The sequence below is a fragment of the Tiliqua scincoides genome, chromosome 5 (genome assembly GCF_035046505.1).
Source record: "Tiliqua scincoides isolate rTilSci1 chromosome 5, rTilSci1.hap2, whole genome shotgun sequence".
NCBI lineage: Eukaryota > Metazoa > Chordata > Lepidosauria > Squamata > Scincidae > Tiliqua > Tiliqua scincoides.
This window is the reverse complement of record NC_089825.1, coordinates 36030581-36054585: the sequence shown is the minus strand read 5'-3', so window position 1 is coordinate 36054585 and position 24005 is coordinate 36030581. Positions and strand designations below refer to the sequence as shown.

The 24005-nt window shown below is 43.8% G+C and overlaps 1 protein-coding gene across 3 annotated transcripts in view; it reads left to right on the top strand.

The window, feature by feature from the left end:
• Window positions 1-351: 351 nt before the first annotated feature.
• Window positions 352-24005, top strand: part of HYCC1 (hyccin PI4KA lipid kinase complex subunit 1) — a 64254-nt gene continuing 40600 nt past the window's right edge. For all 3 annotated transcript variants that reach the window (XM_066628559.1, XM_066628558.1, XM_066628561.1), the window contains exon 1: window positions 352-444. The gene's annotated coding sequence lies outside the window, so the exon portion shown is untranslated. The remainder of the gene's footprint in view (window positions 445-24005) is intronic.

Here is a 24005-nt window from a genome sequence, read left to right as displayed (position 1 = left end):
CTTGACCTTCTCTGACCCCCGCGGAACCGATTGTACTCTCGCTTGTCAATCAAGTGATGACGACAACAGCTACATCCCGCCCCCGGCATTATCTCCGTCCACGCGCCCGTCCCCTCACGCTTTCTTTGTGCGGGGCAGCACCATCCCTCCCTTCGGCGAGGGGAAAAAGGGGGCGGGATGAGTTCCACCCCCCCGCGAGCTCTTACTGGCCTGTGAGGAGGCCGTGGCGTGGCGATTGGCTCTCCGTGTAGCCACTCAAGAAGGAGCCTCGATGGGTGGGGGCGAGCAGCTGCCGTGTTCCGAGTCTCCCTGTCAGTCAGTCTCTCTCTCTTTCCTTCGGCCCCCCCTCAGCACCCTTGTTGGCCCTGGCAAGCAAGCCGCTTTGAGGGCGGCGGCGGCGGAGCGAAGAGCAGCGCCGTGAGGAGCCGGCGAGGCAGACAAGGGGTGAGCCTGAGCAGCGGGGCTCGCGCTGAGGGAACTTTTTCTTCTTCGTTCCCGCCAGGAAGACCCATCCTTGACGGTTTATTGTTCTGTGTGGCGACCGTTGGGGCAACGGCTGTCTGTGAGGGGGAGAGTGGCCAGTTCCTCCCCCCGCTTGCGTGTGTTTGAGGCACTCCCCCGTCCCGAAACTAACTGTTCTCTAGACCCCCTCCCCTTTTTTGGTGTGGGGTGGTTTGAACTGTGTGGGGAGGGAGCGCCTGCTGCTCTCCAGTCCCGGCCCGAGGAGGCAAGCAACAGGGGATTGGGGGGGCGAGCGCGAGAGGGAGCGGGGCGGGCTGGAGGGCGCGCGCGGACGCCCCTCGTGCTTGCATGGAAGGGGGGCACCGCGCGAGTAGGGCGGTGGTGGGGGCAGAAGGCATGCCGGCGTCCGAGGATGGACAACCCGATGCTGTGAGTGGGAAGTCCCTATTCGGAAGTAAGTTCCATTCGAGTCGGTGGGGCTTACTCCCAGGAAAGTGTGGCTGGGATTGCAGCCTGAGGCGTCAGGCTCGACCTCGGTTGGTTCCGCTCAGCCAGGAACCGGCTGCGAGGAGAGTTAGAGCCCAATGCTCTGCATGTCTACTCAGAAATATACCCCGCTATAGTCAGTGGGGCTTATTCCTAGGTAAGCATGCATAGGGTCGTAGCTTCAGGCTGCAGTCCTGTCCACGCTTTCCTGGGAGTAAGCCCCATTGGCTGTAATGGGATTTACTTCTGAGTAGACATCCCTGAGTAGGGTTGGGCTGTTTTTAGCGCCTCCCGGTGTGGCCGGGAGCTTCGCAAAGCACGAGGTTAATCCTAGAGGATGCAATACTATACACACTTAACATAGGAGTAAGTCCCACTGACTGTAATGGGACTTACTTCCGAGTAGAAGTCGCGTGGAAGGTCAAGGGGGCGGACGGATTTCCCCGTGAATGCAGGCGCAGGTCGGGCTTCGTTGCAGAGGGTTTTCGCTGGAGAAAGAGCACCACCTTTGTCACGCAACGCGTTCCGGTGCGTTTGAGCTTTTATTAGGCTGCAATCCTGTGCTCGCTGTCCTGGTAAAGTAAGCTCTACTGAGCATCGAGTAAGCACGTATAGTATTGTACTATTGGGAAGTGTGGTTGCAGAAGCAAACAAAGAGAGGCTTGTGTCACTTTCCCATTGCCTTCTTATGCGTGTTGACGCAGTGAGTCTTCCTTCCGTGTACAGCTGCACTTACTCTCCAGGTGATGTGTCCAGGAATGTAGCGGTAAGGACCAGCAAATGTGTTGTTGTCTCTGGTGATGGTGACAAAGTGGGCTTTAACTCCATGAAAGCCTCTGCTGAAAGAAATCTGTTTAATCTTTAAGAAACCACAGGATTCTTTTGTTTGTTGACTGGAGCAGTTTCTTTGCAGAGGCAACTACAGAAACTGAGGCTCCCTGCTAAACATAAGAACATGCGCCCCTCCCACAGCCTTAAGGATTAGTATAGCCATGTGGGAAATGTATGTGATTTTACAGTGTCCTTGCTCCTCTACCAATTCTGTCTTCAAATGGGTGTGGATTTGGTAAAGCCTCTTTGGTTCCTGAAAAAGAGTTTTAGGCCATGAAAGTTATATTCACAGGCTGAAAATTCTTTGTGATTTGGCATACTTAAGGAGGCTTAAGGAACACTGTAGGAATACCTATATAGGGTCTCTGTTTCAGACCTGTTTAATAAAATAAATAACTGTAAGTGCATAGCACAGAGTTAGTTTCTACTTTGCAATGTTTGTGAACATTTATCTTGCAGTAAGAGGAAAAAAAGGCAGTCACTATGATATCTATTTCATTATCATTAATAGGCATTCTAGCTTTGGTTGATCCCTCTGTTTTCACTAGATTACCAGGCCTGCTTTCCCACTCTGGCTTTCTATTTATTCTCCTTTTAAGACTTACCAGTGTGCATTTTAATGTGTTGGTACTGGAAAGAAATCGTTCGTTCTTTCTGTCAAAACTAGCTTAATGCCTCATGCTTCCTGGTATTTGCTCACAAATGCTCTTGCTTTACATTTTAAGTAGTGTAACCTTAGATGTCTATTGAAAACCGTAACTTGAAAACTGTAACTATCTGGTGTTAGTGCCTTCAGAGTAGGTAGGTTACCTTTCTCTAGTCCCTTTATTACATTTCATTCCACTCATGGAGGCATGTGATGTGAAAGTAGCCAAGAATCTGGTTGCTGGAAAGTTGTACTTGGCTCAAAAAACCTTCCAATCTGCTTAATTGGTTCAGGCACATATAAGTCACTGTTCAATGGATACCAATGTCCATAATATGTGTGGCTATATTTATCTCGTTTTATAATCTTGAAAACATGTTGTCTTGCCCTGAAAAATCCTTTTAGAAAATTTATATTCAAAGCCATACAGTTTTTCATATTAACCTAAAATTCTGCATTAAAATTAATAGCAACTCCTCAAGTGAAACATCACATTTTGAGACTCATTAAAAAGATAAAGAACAGACAAGGTGCAGTTATTGTAATGGTTCTTTATCTTGGTCCTGAAAATGTGTTATGTATGCATAGGGAAGGAAAGAGAATTTTTAGATTGGTTCCTGAAAGCAGGTCAAACAAATACTATCAAAGATCCACTTGTGGTGACTTCTATAATAAATGACTGACTACGATCAGTTATTACTAAGCAAGCCAGCATTATAAACTGATTAAACAACTGATAAAAAGAGTCTGACACACAATCCTATACATATTTACTCAGCGGTCTCAGAGAGGCTTACTCTCAGGTAAGTGTGTATAGGATTGCATCCTCAACCAGTGGTCTTCAACTTTTTTCATTGCATGACCCCAATACTTTTTTAGCTCTCTCTATCAAGAATATTTGGTTACAGTGAATAGTGCTGGGAGAGCATTATGGGGGCAGGGAGTGGGAAGTGATAGAGATGGGGTGGATGGATGGGAAGGGTCTCTCACAAAAACCCTTGACTTCTGACGAGCGGACTTCCCTCAAATGAGGAGGCTGGTTAGAAGGAGGTTGAAAGGGAAGGTAAAAAGAGTCCAATCTCTCCAGAGTGCATGGAGGCTGCTTAAAACAACAGTAATTAGAGGCCAAGGGGAAGTGTATATCGCAAAGGAAGAAGGGCTCCACTAAGTCCAGGAGGGTGCCCTCATGGCTAACCAGCCAAGTTAGAAAGGCCATAAAGTGCAAGGAAGCTTCCTTCTGTAAATGGAAGTCTTGCCCTAATGGAAAGAATAAAAAGGAACATAAACTGTGGCAAAAGAAATGTAAGAAGATGATATGGGATGCCAACAGAGACTATGAGGAACGCATGGCCAGCAACATTAAGGGGAATAATAAAAGCTTCTTCAAATATGTTAGAAGCAGGAAACCCACCAGAGAAGCGGTTGGCCCTCTGGATGGTGAGGAAGGGAAAGGGGAGATAAAAGGAGACTCAGAGACGGCAGAGAAATTAAATGAGTTCTTTGCATCTGTCTTCACGGCAGAAGACCTCAGGCAGATACCGCTGCCCAAACAGCCCCTCCTGACCGAGGAGTTAAGTCAGATAGAGATTGAAAGAGAAGATGTATCAGACCTCATTGATACATTAAAGATCAGTAAGTCACCGGGCCCTGATGGCATCCACCCAAGAGTTATTAAGGAATTGAAGATTGAAGTTGCTGATCTCCTGACTAAAATATGCAACTTGTCCCTGACTAAAATATGCAATGGCCACAGTGCCAGAAGACTGGAGGATAGCAAATGTCACACCAAACTTTAAAAAGGAAAAGAGGGGGGACCCGGGAAACTATAGGCCGGTCAGCCTAACATCTATACTGGGTAAGATGGTGGAATGTCTCATCAAAGATAGAATCTCAAAACACATAGACGAAGAGGCCTTGCTGAGGGAGAATCAGGATGGCTTCCGTAAGGGTAAGTCTTGCCTCATGAACCTTATAGAATTCTTTGAAAAGGTCAACAGGCATGTGGATGCGGGAGAATCCATGGACATTATATATCTGGACTTTCAGAAGGCATTCGACACGGTCCCTCACCAAAGGCTATTGAAAAAAACCCCACAGTCAGGGAATTAGAGGGCAGGTCCTCTCATGGATTGAGACCTGGTTGGAGGCCAGGAAACAGAGAGTGGGTGTCAGTGGGCAATTTTCACAATGGAGAGAGGTGCAAAGCGGTGTGCCCCAAGGATCTGTCCTGGGACCGGTGCTTTTCAACCTCTTCATATATGACCTGGAGATAGGATTGAGCAGTGAGGTGGCTAAGTTTGCAGATGACACCAAACTTTTCTGAGTGGTGAAGACCAGAAGTGATTGTGAGGAGCTCCAGAAGGATCTCTCCAAACTGGCAGAATGAGCAGCAAAATGGCAGATGGGTTTCAATGTCAGTAAGTGTAAAGTCATGCACATTGGGGCAAAAAATCAAAACTTCACATATAGGTTAATGGGTGGTGGTGGACAAGTCGATGAAAGTGTCGACCCAATGTGCGGCGGCAGTGAAGAAGGTCAATTCTATGCTTGGGATCATTAAAAAGGTATTGAGAACAAAACAGCTAATATTATAATTCCATTGTACAAATCGATGGTAAGGCCACACCTGGAGTATTGTGTCCAGTTCTGGTTGCCGCATCTCAAAAAGGATATCTCAAGCCATGGTACAAGCCATGATGTGTATGCGCAATCTCCTGATTTTAGAAATGGGCTATGTCAGAAGGCCAGATGCAAGGGAGGGCACCAGGATGAGGTCTCTTGTTATCTGGTGTGCTCCCTGGGGCATTTGGTGGGCCGTTGTGAGATACAGGACGCTGGACTAGATGGGCCTATGGCCTGATCCAGTGGGGCTGTTCTTATGTTCTTAACATATGAAGCTACCTTGTATTAGTCCAGAGGTTCTCAAACTGGAGCACCACAATGCCTCAGCCTAAGGACCTCTGCCTTTACCCCTTCAAGGGGCAGAGAGGGGGAAATGCAGCAATGCGATCCCCAGGATCATGTTGCTGTGGGGGGGGGGCATGCACAGGAGCTTTCAAAATGGCTAAATCAGTCTAAAAGATGGGAGTTCGGGTTTCCATCGGCTTCCGAATGCTTTATAAGTTCTCCAAATACCTTATAAGGTGAAAAAAGTCACTTCTGGCTTCCTGAGGTCGCTTCTTCTTGGTTTTCTCTGCGGGGCACAGAAAAGTCTCTGGAGGCGAAGCGAGTGTAGCTCCCCTTGGCTTAGGAGGCTTGGGGGGAGGGGGATAGGGACCAGTGGCAGCCGTTGCATATGCAGGCCACTGCTGGTCAGAACGTTGCTAAGTGAAGTTCACCTGTATTTAATTGGAAAGTTGTATTTAGTACTTGATAAATATGAAGTCACTAATCACTTGAGCAAAGTCCATATTCCTCAAATCCTGCTGGAATTGTCTTTTCTCCAGTGGAAGAATCTAAAAAAGTGTAACTTGTGGGATTTGTGTGCTCAGGAATGTAATATTACAAGTGGCTTTCATTAGTATTAATGGGAGTATGAATCATATTGTGGTGAAATTAATCTAATGTCAGATAATTGGTTGTCAAGCATTTAATCTATTAGAATTAAAGGGATATAAAAAAACTCTTCAGGTAAATTGAAGCTGCATAAGAATATGTAAATCTCTGTAGTGTGTTGTGCATATTTGTCTTTTGATGTGGATGAAAATTGATTTCACATTATGTGCTTGATTTTGGTCTAGGGCAGTGGTTCTCAGACTGGTGGGTCGTGACCCACCAGTTCATGTAATGCTTCACTCATCCCTGTAATGGGCGGGGTAAGGGGAGGGAGGCAGTGATGCGATCCCCAGGAAAAGGGGGCGAAGTGGGGTGCTTTTAACTTACTGTGAATGATGTAGAGCTGCAGCAGGCTGCAGGACTGTGGGGAGCCCTCTGCAGCGCTACCCAACCCTTAGAATCTGCAATAAAAGTGGGCCAAAGCACTCCCTGCAAAACGGAAATGCTTTGTGCCCGCTTTTACGGAAGATTCCAAGAGTTGGAGAGCACTGCGGTGGCTCCCCGCACCTCCTGCAGCTTGCTGCAGCCCTACATTGTTCACAGTAAGTACGAGGCACTCCCCCTTGCCCCCCCTTAGTGACGCTATCCTGGGGAACACGTCACTGCCTTAGCCCTTCCCTCACAAGAACTTACTGAGGGAGTAAAGCTCCCTCAAAGCTAGCTGGTCTTAGGGTGTTGAGAAACTTTCGTGCAGCATGTTGTCTTGTATTTCTGATGTTTCAGTGAAACTGTAGGTTTTGTTTTTCTGGCACTCTTATGTGCTAGTTAGAATCGGACCCTGCTTGCCCAACCTTGTAGACGATGTGCCTACAAGAGAACTTGAACAAAAGAAAGCAGTGCAATGTCTTGTGCATAGGTATTAAAAGTAATGTTCAAATGTTGAGGTACTGTAATTCAGATATAAATGTCATGTTCTTGTAATACATTTTAGTTTTTAAAAAAATTATGCATATTCCTTCTGTTTTGAGGTTGTTGAAAGGTTAAATCTTTGATGTACTTAATGGAAGTCGGGACCAGTCATGTTTCCTTCACACCTTAGGTGGAGGGGCATTCTGTGAGGTGAGCCTGAAAGACGAAAATAACCCTGCGTAATTGCCTCTAAAGTTGAGAAGAAATAATGTGGCAGTTCCTAGATCAGATAAAACTATGCTGGAAAAATGAGATACAATGGGGGCCAGCAGTTCAGACCTGTAACTTTCTGCTCTTGGCTGCACAAAAGCAGTTTGCATATTACACAGAAATTGCATAAGGCCTTCCCACTTATGCTCAAACAGAAGTATAGGCATGCCACCATATCCGCAGCGGATCCATTCCAGGGTCGCTCTGTTGATATGGGGAACCCTGTCTCTGCTGCCCTTGCCTGCTTATTAATGTTGTTTAAATACTGGATTGAAAATGTTCTTGCTTTAGTGACCTATAAAGCAAGAACATTTTTGGGCCAGTAAGAATTTAGATGTTAATGTTCCCCCCCCCCCAATCATCTTATAATTGAAACCGTGGATAATGGGATTCTGACTGTACTGATAGTAGAAGGTATAAGGTCAGATCCCAGGACCTGTGTGTGTGTGTGGGGGGGGGGGGGGATGACCCTTGGCTTTGGAAACCTAGATTCAGTTCTGCTGTTTTGTTAAGATTTCTTCATGTCAAATTTGTAAATAGTTAATAAGGCCATGATGAGAGTGAATTTCTTGCAAGGGACCATCTGGAGCAGCTTTAAAAAAGTTATCTTGTTTTACTTTTAGGCCCACAAATGGTATACGTGGGCAAGCAGGCTGGTAACATTTTTTTTGAATCAACCAATACATTCTGTGGCTTATTTTGTTAGCCTTGCCGATTCACATACATTACTTTAAAATATAGCTGTTTCAGCATTCCTAAGCCTTGTTCCTTATGTGTTATGGTTCTGATGTTTGCACAACTGACCTTTTTAATGATGCTTCTAAATCCATTAAGAATTGAGATGGTTATAGGTATAAGTGAAAATTAAGTTGATATGTAGAAAAACCATTGAAACTAGGTGTCTGGTGGAAAAATCTTATTATTCTGGAAAATGTAAGCAATCTAGTTTATAAAGTGACAAAGATACGACCATGTCCAACTTCTGCTTTTTCTTTGCTAAGAAAGTTAACTCAGGAACTGTTTCATTAATTAAAAGCCTTTGTGTGCCTTTGACATGTGGGAAGTTTAGTTCTCTAAGGGCGCAATCCGGCGGTTTTGCTGGTATAGGTGGCCCTGGAGGGTCGCAAATGTGTTGTAAAGCACGTTTGCGCCTCCTTAGGCGGGAGCCGCGTTGGCACATTCAGATGCGCCAACGAGCGGACAGAAGCAGAAGCCTCCCCCACAGTTGCCGCTTGTATCGGCGCAAGCATGCCGACATAAGCGGCAAAGGTAGGTGTGGGGAGGGGGTGTTACTGGGCGGGGGAGGGTGGGCCTGGGGTTGGGCGTGCAGGGATCCGGGGGTGGGGCTGGGGCGTGGTTATGACGGATCCCAAACCCTGTCCCCGGGGTGAGCAGAGTGGCTTCAAGCTGCTCCACTCTCCTCAGATTTGCGCCACCTCTGGAGGTGGTGCAGGTCCAAGGAGACCCATAGGGGTGCGCAGCCCTTACCCACAGATAAGGGGAAGAGCTTCCCCTTGCCCGTGGCTGAGCCGCTGCTCGTGCAATCCTGCATTGGATGCAGCGCAAGCCTCCTGGCTTGCCTGCTCCAGCGTGGGTTAGCATTGTACCCTAAGTCAGTGTTTCTCAAACTGTGGGTCAGGACCCAGTAGGAAGGTCAGGAGCCAATTCCAGGCGAGTTCATTTCATTCATTCATTTCAGTATTTTATTTTTAACATATTAGACTTGATGCTATAATTGTGTGACTGCATTTGGGGAAATGTTACACATTTGTACTTTGAATAGGCTACTTTGTACAGGTGCAACCTATTTATCCATGGATTTTTTATCTGCAGATTTATCTCAAAGTGAATGGAGTGGGGGGAACCAAAAGTCTCACACACCTTTGCCTGCACTGTCGTCTTTGCAGGCAGCCCAAAACATTGCAAAAAGGCTCCACCTCATACAGGCAGGGAAATAGACCTGGAGCCATGGAAGAGGTTTCCCCTTGCCAAGGAACAGTAAGACTCCTGGAGCCCTGAGCCAGCTGAGGCTGAAGAGGGGAGGGGGAGTGGAAAACCACACACACACACACACACACACACACACACACACACACACACACACACACAGAGGTCGGTAGCAACAGAGTGGATTGCTTTAAAAAACTCAGGGAGTGTTTCCCAATCCCCCCTCCTTCAGACTGAGATGGTGCAGGCTCTCAGCCTATGGAAACAAAACAGCCCAGCAAGCAGGTCTTCCCAGCAAGCCACACTTTCCTGGGAGTAAGCCCCATTGACTAGAATGGGACTTACTTCTGAGTAGGCAAGCATAGGAGTGGGCTCTCAGTCTACAATCCTATCCACACTTTCCTGGGAGTAAGCCCCATTGACTATAATGGGGCTAACTTCTGAGTAGAAGTGCATAGGACTGGACTCTTAAAAGCTCAGCATTGCACCTATGAAAGAAGCAGGGACAGCTGGCAATGGGGAGGGCTGAGTAGGAGTGGGGGAGGTGGAGGGGAGGGGATTGATAACAGCTGCCTTAGTTTCCTTCCATCCCCAAGTGTTAGGCTGCAGTGTATTTGCGTAACTCTATGGAATTTAGCACAACTTGTTTTTTCTTAATTGCGAAGGGTCACAGAATGGAACTCATGTGCATAATTAGGCTCTACCTGTATATGCTTTTAACGATGATAGTCAATGAGACTTACTCCTGGGTAAGTGTGAGTAGGATTACAGCCTAGGATTGTAAAAAGTTTCCCTGCTTGACGATGTCACTTCTGGTCATGACATTGCTTCTGGTGGGTCCCAACTGATTCTCATTCTAAAAAGTGGATCCTGGTGCAAAAAGTTTGAGAACCACTGCTCTAGGATATTTTGCAATCGTATGAAGGATTTAGTTTTCAATATTTGGTTTAGTTGTTGTAGTTGTAGTTTTAAGGACAAGAACATTTATATTAAAAAAATTAATATGTGGCAATGATCATGTTTTCTGAACTTTTGTGCTTTCTTTAAAGAGTTGGTGTAGGAAGATGCTAGAGTAAAAACAAATTCAGTTTGTATGTTGTGCTTATGTTTGCTTATGTATGTGCTTATATGTTTGCTTATGTTGTGCTTATGTATGTGCTTATATGTTTGTTTATGTTGTGCTTATGTTGTGCTTATTCAGTTTGTATGTTGGAACTTTTGTTCCAACTGGTGGCTGAGGAGGGATCTCTTTCCTCAGAGGTTTTGGAGGCCTTTAAAAATTTGTCTGCTGGAGAGCAAGCCAAAATTATTGATAATTTGGATAAGTTTAGAGTCCAACTTAAAGACTCTATGGCTGGACAGATTACCATGACCTCAACTGCTATTGAAACAAGGACTGCTCAGTCGAACTCTAACGTTCCCCACCGACCATCTGCTGTTCAACTGTCTAAAACACAGAAGCTTATTTCTTTGGGACGTGAAGAGGAAGACATTCAAGCTCTCCCATCAGATTGACTTACATCTGCAACACCTGATCTCACATCAAGGACATTTTAAAAACTTCTTTCTTGGAATATTGCGGGATAGCATAGCAAGGTTAATGATGAGACTTTCCAGCGATATTTATGTGATTTTCACGTAATCCTTTTGCAGGAAACCTGGTCTCAAATTCCTTTACACCTTCAAGGTTTTAATTCCTACAACATTCCATCTTATAGAATAAGCTCCAAGGGGCGTTTGCAAGCGGGGATGACAATTTTTGTCTCTTCCCAGCTAAATTCAGAACTGGTGGTCACTAAGACAACTAGCAAATTATGTCATGCAGTCAAGCTTATTCTTAACAATCTCCAGTTAATAATTGTAAATGTTTATCTTCCTCCTGGCTTGAACAACCAATTATTATCCCAGAATTGGAGCACCTTCTCTAAAATTGTCACGGAGTTAGACATGGAATTTCCTTCATGCCATTGTCTTATCGGTGGGGATTTCAACGCCAGGGTTGGAAATTCAGAGCCGTTGCTCAGTACTGCCGCAAACTTAGATCCTGATTCATCTCTCCTTGATTTATTTTCTTTAGAAAGATTTTCCAAAGATAATAAAACAAATGCAGCTGGCCTCTATTTGGCCAGATTCTGTGTCAATTTTAATACAATATGGTTAAATGGCCTTGTAGATTTCCCCAATTCAGGTGAATTCACTTATGCTTCAGCCATTGGTTCCAGTGTTATAGATTATTTCTTGGTTCCACTTCACCTCAAGGTCAATGTTATTGATTTTTTGGTTGATGATCTAGGAATGAGTGACCATTTTTCTTTAATACTCAAGCTAGATTTAGGTTCTTTCCAGTACTCCACCCCTGATGTAGAGCTTGAAAATGAATATGAAATTAGGCCTAAAATCATGTGGAATACTACAATTAATCAGAAAATGAGCGAACTGCTCTACACGGAGCCATACAAGAGCTATAGAATCCAAGTTTTAAATGAGTCAGATCCGATAGAATTAATTAAGATATATGAGTTATTAATCTCTAGGGTTTCATCCACTTTAGTCTCCTACACTAGTATACCCTCTGCTAAAGGTGGTACAGGGGATGGATCTCAAACAATATCCCCTTGGTTTGATAGGGATTGTATGGATCTCAAAAATCAGATTAGATCCGTTTACCAGTAATACCGCTATTCAGGGGCTATTCAAATTCCTGATACATATTTTATTTTAAAAAAGCAGCTGAAACAACTGATCCAAGAAAAGCAACATAATTATGCTTCCCGCTTGTGGTATAAACTACTAGCCGCCATAGAACATAAAAATTCTAAGCAATTTTGGGGTATAATCACCAATTCTGCTCAGAAAACTGCACCTCGCTCTCAGATGGTCATCTCCCCACACGAGTGGTGCCGCTTTTTCTCCACCTTATATTGCCAAGAGGGTGAAAGTGGCTTAGCATCTTTTACTTTAAATCCTTCAGCAACCACCCCATGGCCTCCTGTATCCACTGAAGAAATTATAGAGCTAGTCTCTCAAAGTAAACAAGGGAAAGCTCCTGGGCCAGATTTGGTATTGTCAGAGATCCTGAAAGTGGACCCCGAATGGTGGGCCCCTATTCTATCCTCATTATTCACAGTGGTGGACCAAACAGGTGTAATACCAGCTGAATGGACAAATGCTACTATAGTGCCTATTTACAAAAAAGGCGACCATCGTGATCCCTCCAATTTTAGACCTATAAGCCTTTTATCAGTGGGGGGAAAACTTTATGCAAAACATCTCTTAAACAAGCTGCTATCCTGGATGGAAGATCTGGGCCTTCCAGGGTGGGATCAGATAGGATTTCGAAAAGGATCTTCACCAATTGATCACTGTGCTGTTTTAGCTCATCTGATTGACAAGTACACAAGGCTAAAAAATCAAATTATATGTTGCTTTTCTGGATCTTAAAGGAGCCTTTGACTCCGTTAATAGATTGCTGCTATGGGACAAACTAGTTAAACTCAATATAGACCCTAGACTTCTAACTCTTATTCAGAAACTTTATACAGGCACCACCTGCCAAATTAAATTTACATCTTCGGGGAAATTGACCCCCAAAATTCAGGTCGAAAGGGGAGTGAAACAGGGGTGCATTTTAGCACCCACTCTTTTTAATCTTTTTCTACACGATTTTACCCCCTTTTTGCTTCAGATAGATGGACATTTTTCCAAACTAGGTTCAATGCATATTGCAGCATTGCTTTATGCAGATGATGCAGTGCTAGTATCCTGTACACCTATTGGACTTAAGCGACTTTTAAATAGAACTGCTGACTATCTGAAATGTAACAAACTTGAACTGAACTCTCAGAAAACCAAAGTTATGGTCTTTTCAAAATCATGGAGCCCAGGTACTTGATCTATTGGAGGGGAGAAACTGGAACAGGTCAAAAGCTTTAAATTCCTTAGAATTCACTTCCACTACAATCTTTGCTGGGGTACTCATCAAAAATTGGTTACCAACTTGGCCCATGTCACTTTGCAGAGCACCAATCGATTCTTTTTCAGTCAGGGCAATCGTTATATACCAGCTGCTCTCAAGGTATTTAATGCCAAGGTATCGGCACAGCTCCTGTACAGGTGCCCTATCTGGATTAGCTCTATAAATCACACCCTTGAGAGTATCCAAGCTAAATTTTTGAGGGCTATCCTGGGTTTACCTAAATCTGTACCATACTCTGCATTATGTTTGGAGACCGGACAATCGCTCTTAGTATCAAGAGCATGGCTTTTAACCATACGCTATTGGCTCTAATTACATTATAACATGAAACCAAGCAGTCTCCTATCCAGAATGCTCTCTGAGTCTGGTTCTTCTAAATGGTATAGCCAAATTAAATCAAAAATCGAATCAATTGGTTTTTCATTGGATTTTTTAAGTTTCTATCCATTCCCTGAAGTTTATCAAAGGGTAAAGCAAAGTATGCTAGACATTGAGGCACAAAACCTCTTTGAACTTGCTTCTAGAATTTGCTCCCCTCTTAATTTCTCTATCCCGCTAAAGTATGGGCAAATGGCTCCTTATCTGAGTATTCTGATCAACCCCTCTGAACGTCGTGCAATCTCTCTGGCAAGATTCAATGTGTTTCCATCCAAGGTCACAGAAGGCAGATATAGGCAAATACCATATAAAGAACGCCTCTGCCCTTGTAATTTGGGAAATGTTGAATCAATCATACACATTCTTTTTTATTGTCCTCGGCACACTAGATCCCGCCACACTTACATGACTCCACTTCTCGGCAAAATGAATGGGCTTTCGGATGAGGCAAAACTGAAGTGTCTCCTAAATGACTGCTCACCAGATGTGCTAGAGGGAATTTCTAAATTTTTACTTTTGGTGATTTCCAAGCCTTCTTAATGTAATTTGTCAAAAATGTTGATCTTTTATGTTGAACTGTAAATGTTTTATTAGTAATTTAGTATCTTAACTCTGTTTTTGATAAACGGGACTAGGACTAATTATGTTTGCTTTTATGATTTCTCTATCTATGCCTAATAAAGGTTTGTTCATTCATTCATTCCCTTTTTTAGCATATTTCATATTTGCAGATCACATGCAAATAGAATCATTTTAAGGATTGAATACTAGTAACTTATTCTCATAACAAGAAATTCCCTTTCTTTGGTAAATTTTTTCAGCTATTTTTCTGCAAGTACTGTATATTTACTCTTCAAAAACAAAGTATAAATACATTTGAAATGCTATTTTTAAAATTTATAATGAACTGTACTGGCAAAAGTTTACTCTGAGTTTATAAGAATACTTTTTAAATTTACCTTGAGTCCACTGTAGGGGCATTAAACAATAGCAGATTCAGTAGTTTGGGTCTCTTATTTAAGAAGAACAGCCCCACTGGATCAGGCCATAGGCCCATCTAGTCCAGCTTCCTGTATCTCACAGCGGCCCACCAAATGCCCCAGGGAGCACAGCAGATAACAAGAGACCTCATCCTGGTGCCCTCCCTTGCATCTGGTCTTCTGACATAACCAATTTCTAAAATCAGGAGGTTGCGCATACACATCGTGGCTTGTACCCCATAATGGATTTTTCCTCCAGAAACTTGTCCAATCCCCTTTTAAAGGCGTCCAGGCCAGATGCCGTCACCACAACCTGTGGCAAGGAGTTCCACAGACCAACCACATGCTGAGTAAAGAAATATTTTCTCTTGTCTGTTCTAACTCTCCCAACACTCAATTTTAGTGGATGTCCCCTGGTTCTGGTGTTATGTGAGAGTGTAAATAGCATCTCCCTATCCACTCTGTCCATCCCCTGCATAATTTCGTATGTCTCAATCATGTCCCCCCTCAGGCGTCTCTTTCCTAGGCTGAAGAGGCCCAAACGCCGTAGCCTTTCCTCGTAAGGAAGGTGCCCAAGCCCTGTAATCATCTTAGTCGCTCTCTTTTGCACCTTTTCCATTTCCACTATGTCTTCTTTGAGATGAGGCAACCAGAACTGGACACAATACTCCAGGTGTGGCCTTACCATCGATTTGTACAACGGCATTATAATACTAGCCGTTTTGTTCTCAATACCTTTCCTAATGATCCCAAGCATAGAATTGCCCTTCTTAACTGCCGCCGCACATTGGGTCGACACTTTCATTGACCTGTCCACCACCACCCCAAGATCTCTCTCCTGATCTGTCACAGACAGCTCAGAACCCATCAGCCTATATCTAAAGTTTTGATTTTTTGCCCCAATGTGCATGACCTTACACTTACTGACATTGAAGCGCATCTGCCATTTTGCTGCCCATTCTGCCAGTCTGGAGAGATCCTTCTGGAGCTCCTCACAATCACTTCTGGTCTTCACCACTCGGAAAAGTTTGGTGTCTGTAAACTTAGCCACCTCACTGCTCACCCCTGTCTCCAGGTCATTTATGAAGAGGTTGAAAAGCACCAATCCCAGGACAGATCCTTGGGGCACACTGCTTTTCACCTCTCTCCATTGTAAAAATTGCCCATTGACACCCACTCTCTGTTTCCTGGTCTCCAACCAGTTCTCGATCCATGAGAGGACCTGTCCTCTAATTCCCTGACTGTGGCGTTTTTTCAATAGCCTTTGGTGAGGGACCGTGTCGAACACCTTCTGAAAGTCCAGATATATAATGTCCACGGGTTCTCCCGCATCCGCATGCCTGTTGACCTTTTCAAAGAATTCTATAAGGTTCATGAGGCAAGACTTACCCTTACAGAAGCCATCCTGATTCTCCCTCAGCAAGGCCTCTTCGTCTATGTGTATTGAGATTCTATCTTTGATGAGGCATTCCACCATCTTACCCAGTATAGATGTTAGGCTGACCGGCCTATAGTTTCCCGGGTCCCCCCTCTTTCCCTTTTTAAAGAAAGGCATGACAATTGCTATCCTCCAATCTTCTGGCACCATGGCAGTTTTGAGGGACAAGTTGCATACCTTAGTCAAGAGGTCTGCAACTTCATTCTTCAATTCCTTAATAACTCTTGGGTGGATGCCATCAGGGCCCGGTGACTTGTTGATCTTTAATTTATCAATGAGGTCTGAAACATCTTCTCTTTTAACCTCTATCTGACTTAACTCCTCGGTCAGGAGGGGCCGTTCGGGCAGCGGTATCTGCCTGAGGTCTTCTGCCGTGAAGACAGATGCAAAGAACTCATTTAATTTCTCTGCCATCTCTAAGTCTCCTTTTATCTCCCCTTTCCCTCCCTGACCATCCAGAGGGCCAACAGCTTCTCTGGCGGGTTCTTAGGCTGAGGCATTGTGGTGCTCCGGTTTGAGAACCTCTGGACTAATACAAGGTAGCTTCATATGTTAAGAACATAAGAACAGCCCCACTGGATCAGGCCATAGGCCCATCTAGTCCAGCTTCCTGTATCTCACAACGGCCCACCAAATGCCCCAGGGAGCACACCAGATAACAAGAGACCTCATCCTGGTGCCCTCCCTTGCATCTGGCCTTCTGACATAGCCCATTTCTAAAATCAGGAGATTGCGCATACACATCATGACTTGTACCATGGCTTGAGATATCCTTTTTGAGATGCGGCGACAGAACTGGACACAATACTCCAGGTGTGGCCTTACCATTGATTTGTACAACGGAATTATAATATTAGCTGTTTTGTTCTCAATACCTTTTTAATGATCCCAAGCATAGAATTGACCTTCTTCACTGCCGCCGCACATTGGGTCGACACTTTCATCGACTTGTCCACCACCACTCATTAACCTATATGTGAAGTTTTGATTTTTTGCCCCAATGTGCATGACTTTACACTTACTGACATTGAAACCCATCTGCCATTTTGCTGCTCATTCTGCCAGTTTGGAGAGATCCTTCTGGAGCTCCTCACAATCACTTCTGGTCTTCACCACTCAGAAAAGTTTGGTGTCATCTGCAAACTTAGCCACCTCACTGCTCAATCCTGTCTCCAGGTCATATATGAAGAGGTTGAAAAGCACCGGTCCCAGGACAGATCCTTGGGGCACACCGCTTTGCACCTCTCTCCATTGTGAAAATTGCCCATTGACACCCACTCTCTGTTTCCTGGCCTCCAACCAGGTCTCAATCCATGAGAGGACCTGCCCTCTAATTCCCTGACTGTGGGGTTTTTTCAGTAGCCTTTGGTGAGGGACCGTGTCGAACACCTTCTGAAAGTCCAGATATATAATGTCCACGGGTTCTCCCGCATCCACATGCCTGTTGACCTTTTCAAAGAATTCTATAAGGTTCATGAGGCAAGACTTACCCTTACGGAAGCCATCCTGATTCTCCCTCAGCAAGGCCTCTTCGTCTATGTGTTTTGAGATTCTATCTTTGATGAGACATTCCACCATCTTACCCAGTATAGATGTTAGGCTGACCGGCCTATAGTTTCCCGGGTCCCCCCTCTTTTCCTTTTTAAAGTTTGGTGTGACATTTGCTATCCTCCAGTCTTCTGGCACTGTGGCCATTGCATATTTTAGTCAGGGACAAGTTGCATATTTTAGTCAGGAGATCAGCAACTTCAATCTTCAATTCCTTAATAACTCTTGGGTGGATGCCATCAGGGCCCGGTGACTTACTGATCTTTAATGTATCAATGAGGTCTGATACATCTTCTCTTTCAATCTCTATCTGACTTAACTCCTCGGTCAGGAGGGGCTGTTTGGGCAGCGGTATCTGCCTGAGGTCTTCTGCCGTGAAGACAGATGCAAAGAACTCATTTAATTTCTCTGCCGTCTCTGAGTCTCCTTTTATCTCCCCTTTCCCTTCCTCACCATCCAGAGGGCCAACCGCTTCTCTGGTGGGTTTCCTGCTTCTAACATATTTGAAGAAGCTTTTATTATTCCCCTTAATGTTGCTGGCCATGCGTTCCTCATAGTCTCTGTTGGCATCCCATATCATCTTCTTACATTTCTTTTGCCACAGTTTATGTTCCTTTTTATTCTTTCCATTAGGGCAAGACTTCCATTTACAGAAGGAAGCTTCCTTGCACTTTATGGCCTTTCTAACTTGGCTGGTTAGCCATGAGGGCACCCTCCTGGACTTAGTGGAGCCCTTCTTCCTTTGCGATATACACTTCCCCTTGGCCTCTAATTACTGTTGTTTTAAGCAGCCTCCATGCACTCTGGAGAGATTGGACTCTTTTTACCCTCCCTTTCAACCTCCTTCCAACCAGCTTTCTCATTTGGGGGAAGTCCGCTCGTTGGAAGTCAAGGGTTTTTGTTAGAGATTTGCCTGGTATTCTTCCCTCAACGTGCATGTCAAAATGGATCGCAGCATGATCACTGTTCCCCAATGGCTCAGTAAAATTTACATCTCTAACCAGGTCCTATGTACCGCACAATATTAAATCCAGAGTCACCTGTCCTCTGGTGGGCTCCATGACTAGCTGCTCTAAGCCACAGTCATTTAGCACGTCAAGAAATCCGGTCTCCTTATCGTGACCAGAACACAAATTGACCCAGTCTATATGAGGATAATTGAAGTCCCCCATGATTACAACCCTGTCCCTCCTTGTCACCTCTCTGATCTGTTTCCTCATTTCAAGGTCCCCATCCGATTTCTGGTCTGGAGGACGATAGCACGCCCCCAGTACTACATCGCTGCACAAACCTGGCAATTTAACCCGGTGGAGATTCTACGGTGGACCCACCTTCAATCTCTACTTTGCTGAATTCTATCCCTTCCTTAACATAAACGGCCACCCCACCTCCAACACGCCCCTGCCTGTCCCTCCTGTAGAGTTTATAGCCCGGGATTGCGCTATCCCACTGATTCTCTGCATTCCACCAGGTTTCCGTTATGCCCACTCTGTCAATGTTTTCCCTTGTCACCAGACATTCCAGTTCTCCCATCTTTGCTCAGAGACTTCCTTCGGGCATTCGCATAAAAGCATTTGTACACGGAATGCCCTAGGATGGGCTGCTTATTCACTCCTTTGTCCCCGCATCCTCTCATTGTGCCAAACCGTCTATCACATCCCATCACGCTACCATTCCCAATTTCTTCTCCTACTCTGCCTTTGTCTTGTTGTTCTCTAACCTCCCCATCCTCATCCCATAGGGATGAGGAGTCCCGAACCGGATGCCCCTCGGGTCATGTCGGCTTACCCCCAGGGATCAGTTTAAAAGCTGCTCTGCCACCTTTTTAATGTTATGCGCCAGCAGTCTGGTTCCATTCTGGTTCAAGTGGAGCCTGTCCCTCTTGTACAGGCCCCACTTGTCCCAAAACGTTCCCCAGTGCCTAACGAATCTAAACCCCTCCTCCCTCCACCACCGTCTCATCCACGCATTGAGACCCCTGATCTCCGCCTGCCTAGCTGGCCCTGTGCGTGGAACAGGTAGCACTTCAGAGAACGCTACCTTTGAGGTCCTGGCTTTCAGCTTCCTGCCTAAAAGCCTAAATTTGGCCTCCAGGACCTCCCAGCTACACTTGCCCACGTTGTTGGTGCCGACATGCACCACAACCGCTACCTCCTCCCCAGCACTGTCTACCAGCCTGTCTAGATGAGAAGTGATGTCCGCAACCTTTGCACCAGGCAGGCAAGTCACCATGCGGTCCTCACATCCGTCGCAAACCCCCCTCTCTATGTTTCTAATAATTGAATCCCCCACTACAAGAAGTCCCCTCCCCCGAGGAGTATCCTGAGTGCGTTTGGAGTGCGTTTAGATATTTGCTTTGGGATTGAGGGATGGCCTTTAATAATAGCAGTACTAATAATGATCGCTGCCAAGATTTATCTTGTATTTCAAAGGTCAGTATGGCACAGTCAGTTTATTTGGAAAGAACAGCAGAACATTAATTGGAACTGAGCCAAGTAAATAGGAGAATTGGCTCCTGGATTGATGAGCATAATATTGTTTGATACTATTATTCTAGAGCAGTGGTTTTCAAAGTTTTAGCCCTGGGACTCACTTTTTAGCATGAGAATCTGTCAGGACCCACTGGAAGTGATGTCATGGCTGGAAGTGACATCATCAAGTATGAAAATTTTTAACATTCCTAATCCTACCCACACTTACCCAGGAGTAAATCCCATTGACTATCATTGTTAAAAGAATATACGTAGTAGCCTGTTAAAAGTACAGCTGTGTAACATTTCCCCAAATATAGTCACATACCAGAGTAGCATCAAGTCTAATATATTTAAAATATTGAAATGAATGGGGGGACCCCCTAGTGGGTCCTGACCCACAGTTTGAGAAGCACTGTTCTAGAGAAAAGATTATGTTGCATATAACTACTAATCTTCCATGCAAAAATCTGACCTTTTAATAAAAAAAACTCAGATGGCTTGAATCTGCATGTGTTCTAACTAAAACTGTTCTATGTTGTCATAGCTTCCTGTTGGCATTGGATAGATGTTTGTTTCTGCAGGGTATGACCTTTATCTCAATTGTAGATTGTACTTAAACTATCTGGTTCAGGTTAATAGTACTATCTAAGATTATATTGCAGACCTTTAGTTTACCTTATTATGTATCCTGTATTTGCATAAAATGAGTTTAATTGTATTTCACAATAAGTGACTTTGACTGCTGGCCTCAAACCATGTATCTCATGTTAGTGCCTCTAGAAATGTTCTTGAAGATCTGAGGCTGATCTATCAACAGCTAGGAATTGGACAAAAGGAACTGCAAGTTCTTAATACACCTGTCAGAAAAAGTACACCACCTTACTTGTCTTTGTGATATTCTATGGGCAAACCCTGTCAGATAAGTAAAAACTAGAGTAGATTTTTATCTTGATAAATGAAATTGTTTAGTTTGGTTAAGATGTTGACCCTGGGAAGACATTTGCATGAAAAGTAAGTTTAAAATAAAATGTCAATTGTTGAACAAATTAGACACCCACCCATAAATGAGATAAAATATGTTTCTTTATAAAAACGTGTTAATTATTTTTTAACCCTGAGGTTGCACTTCTATACACACTTGCCTAGGAGTAAGTTCCATTAAACTTGGTGGGTTTTGCTTTTGTATAGACATGCATAGGATTGCGTTATAAGCACTGTTAGTAAACAGGAATGCTTATATTTTATGCACAGATATGTTAAATTTTGTCAAACTCTGAAAAACTCACATTTTTTGCACTACAGGTTGAGCCTCATTATTCGTGTGGGTTCCATTCCAAGCGCTCATGTGGATGGCAAAAAACGCACTATAGCAAATCAATTTAAAAAACAAAGTTTCTTTGCTCCAGTGATTTAAAAACAGCTTTGCTGACCTTTGTGATGTAAGATAAGAGTCATTAAGAAGACAATCCATCAATCAGTCCTCCAAATGCTTCACTCAGCCCTTCCCTTCACCAATGCAAAGTGATCACCTTTCTTACACTGCTCAGGGAGAAGGGAGGGGTTGCCTGGAGAGAGAAGGATTGATGCATTTTCAGCCAGCTGCCCTCTCTTTTTCTCATTAAGGAGGCTATTGTTAAAAGACTGTTCAGTTTTTTAAACTGATTTTAAAGGGTTGCATTTTTCCCCTTCTCCAGGGATCAGCACATTCCTTCTCATTTGCAGGGGCCTTTTGTGTTGAGTCAAATCTGTGTATAAAAAATCCGTGTTTAAATAGGCTGGGCCTGTATTTTCATTTGGAACGAATGCTTCATTCTGTGAATTGACCCCATAAGAATGCACAAAGCTAGCCTACTAGAGTTGCTAGGACCTTGTTCTTTCTCTGTAGAGACAGTTACCTACTTATTACTTTATTAGAAAATTTATTACTACTTTATTAGAAATACTTTATTTTGCCTACTACATGTTGCCTACTTTATTAGAAATTTCTTTTTGCAAGGTTTGCTGCTAGTTTGCTCTCCTTTGAAAACATGGGTTTGAACTATCAAAAATTCTAAAAGCGCAGTTAACTGGCTGTGACTGGAAAGGGTGCCTGAGGCTTAAAAATGAGAACTTCCTTGTGATTAACCATTTACTGGCAGCACAAATGAATGACTGAAAGCTCCACTGAAAATATAGCTGAGTAGGATTTATGCTCCATATGAAAAACGATACTAGAATGAAAATTCTACATTGGCAAAATTTTTATTCTCAGAAAATGATACATGATACTGGTATAGATTTTTATATGTTGGCAACCTTCAGTCTCGAAAGACTATGGTATCGTGCTCTGAAAGGTGGTTCTGGAACAGCGTCTAGTGTGGCTGAAAACGCCAATTCGGGAGTGACAATCCCTTCCACACTGGGAGCAAGTGCAGTCTGTCCCTGGTCTGTCTCCCTGGCTATGGGCCTTCCTTCTTTGTCTCTTTGCCTCAGACTGTTGGCCAAGTGTCTCTTCAAACTGGGAAAGGCCATGCTACACAGTCTGCCTCCAAGCGGGCTGCTCAGAGGACAGGGTTTCCCACTTGTTGAGGTCCACTCCTAAGGCCTTCAGATCCCTCTTGCAGATGTCCTTGTATCGCAGCTGTGGTCTACCTGTATGGCGCTTTCCTTGCACGAGTTCTCCATAGAGGAGGACCTTTGGGATATGCAATTAAAATACAAAGACTGAAAAAGCAGAAATATGCAAGACTGAACATTGAGTTTCTGAACTGGAATCTGATTATTTGGTGATGTACGGGAATTAGTCATCATGTGGAAGTAAAGTTTAGTTCGTTACTTAGTAACATGTCAACAGAAGTTGATTACTACTATTTTTCTTTTCTAATTGTGGTGGGCCTGAACTTGTGAAACTGGGTAAAAGCAATAAGTTGACATCACAGTGTGCCACAAAAGCATTGCTGCTTTAAATAATACTGTGTTATTTACTTGAAAAGGTCTTAGTTGGGTGACTCATGTGCTTTTTAATACTGCTAGTTAGAGAGACTCATCTTTGATAGAGGGATGTGCACTTTGTCTTTTGAAGTTACTTCGTGCCTGTATAACTTCTCCTCCTCTGGTTATGTGCAAAAATGCTTGGAGCGTTCTAAGGAGTGAGTTGACAAAGTTCAAATAGTTGCAGTTCCCATCTTCATTTAATATCATTTTCGCTAATAGAAAATAATTCTTAAATATATTTTAGTGACTCTTCAATATTTCTCCGTGTATTCCATGGTATATAAGTACACTTCAGATGAGAATACTTGATCTGTCTTCTATATTGATGGTACAAGGGTAAATTCAAGGGTGAATTGCAAAATCTTGGAATTTTGGAAATGAATGTTATTCTCTTGCCTTCTTCTATCCCCAGGATCTGATCTACTGAGTCATAAGTAGGGGCAGTCTAAATGGGTAAAAACAAAATAACACTGCTGTAACATGTGATTGAGCTTATAAAATGCAATGTCCTGCTCAATTAACAAAATAATACTGACATGTACCTATAAAAGTGACTGCGGGGAGCATTTGTGGATCATTCTGAATACTTCTCTGTGTTTCTAAGCCCGTCTTTCTCAGAGCTCTGTTGCTTTAACTGGCTGTAAAGTCTTCTGAGCATGCTCAGAAGCTGCCAAGGAAAATAATAATGAAGCCCTATGGACATTGACCCACAGTACATGTTTACTTGTGAGTAGGCAACGATGCCTTGGTCCATTGGAAAGGGCAGGCTGAGAGGGATGCAATGCCAACAGAATGGTCTGATCTGATGAACTCAGGCCCAAAAACACTTGAGAAGTCCCTCCCTCCAAGCTGATAATATATTTTATTGACCCCTATGGAAATCGAAACTGAGTTACATGGTTGCATTTACTCATAAGTTAGCAAATGTTTAATGGTTCCTTGCTATATTGTTGTGTTTTTCCTGAACTTTAAAACCAGTTTATTTCCAGACAAATGCAATGCTGGGTTCAATTCTGTTGGTTCAAGTTGCTAACTTCTCAGTATTTTAATTAGGTAATGTTTTAATTTGTGTTCGGCAGCATTAGGTTCATTGTGGTTGTTCATACAAGTAGCATGGAAATCTTAAATGGCTCATGTAAGTTTAATTAAGTAGTTGAGTATGTAGTTGTGCAATTCGGAGTGTGTGTGATGT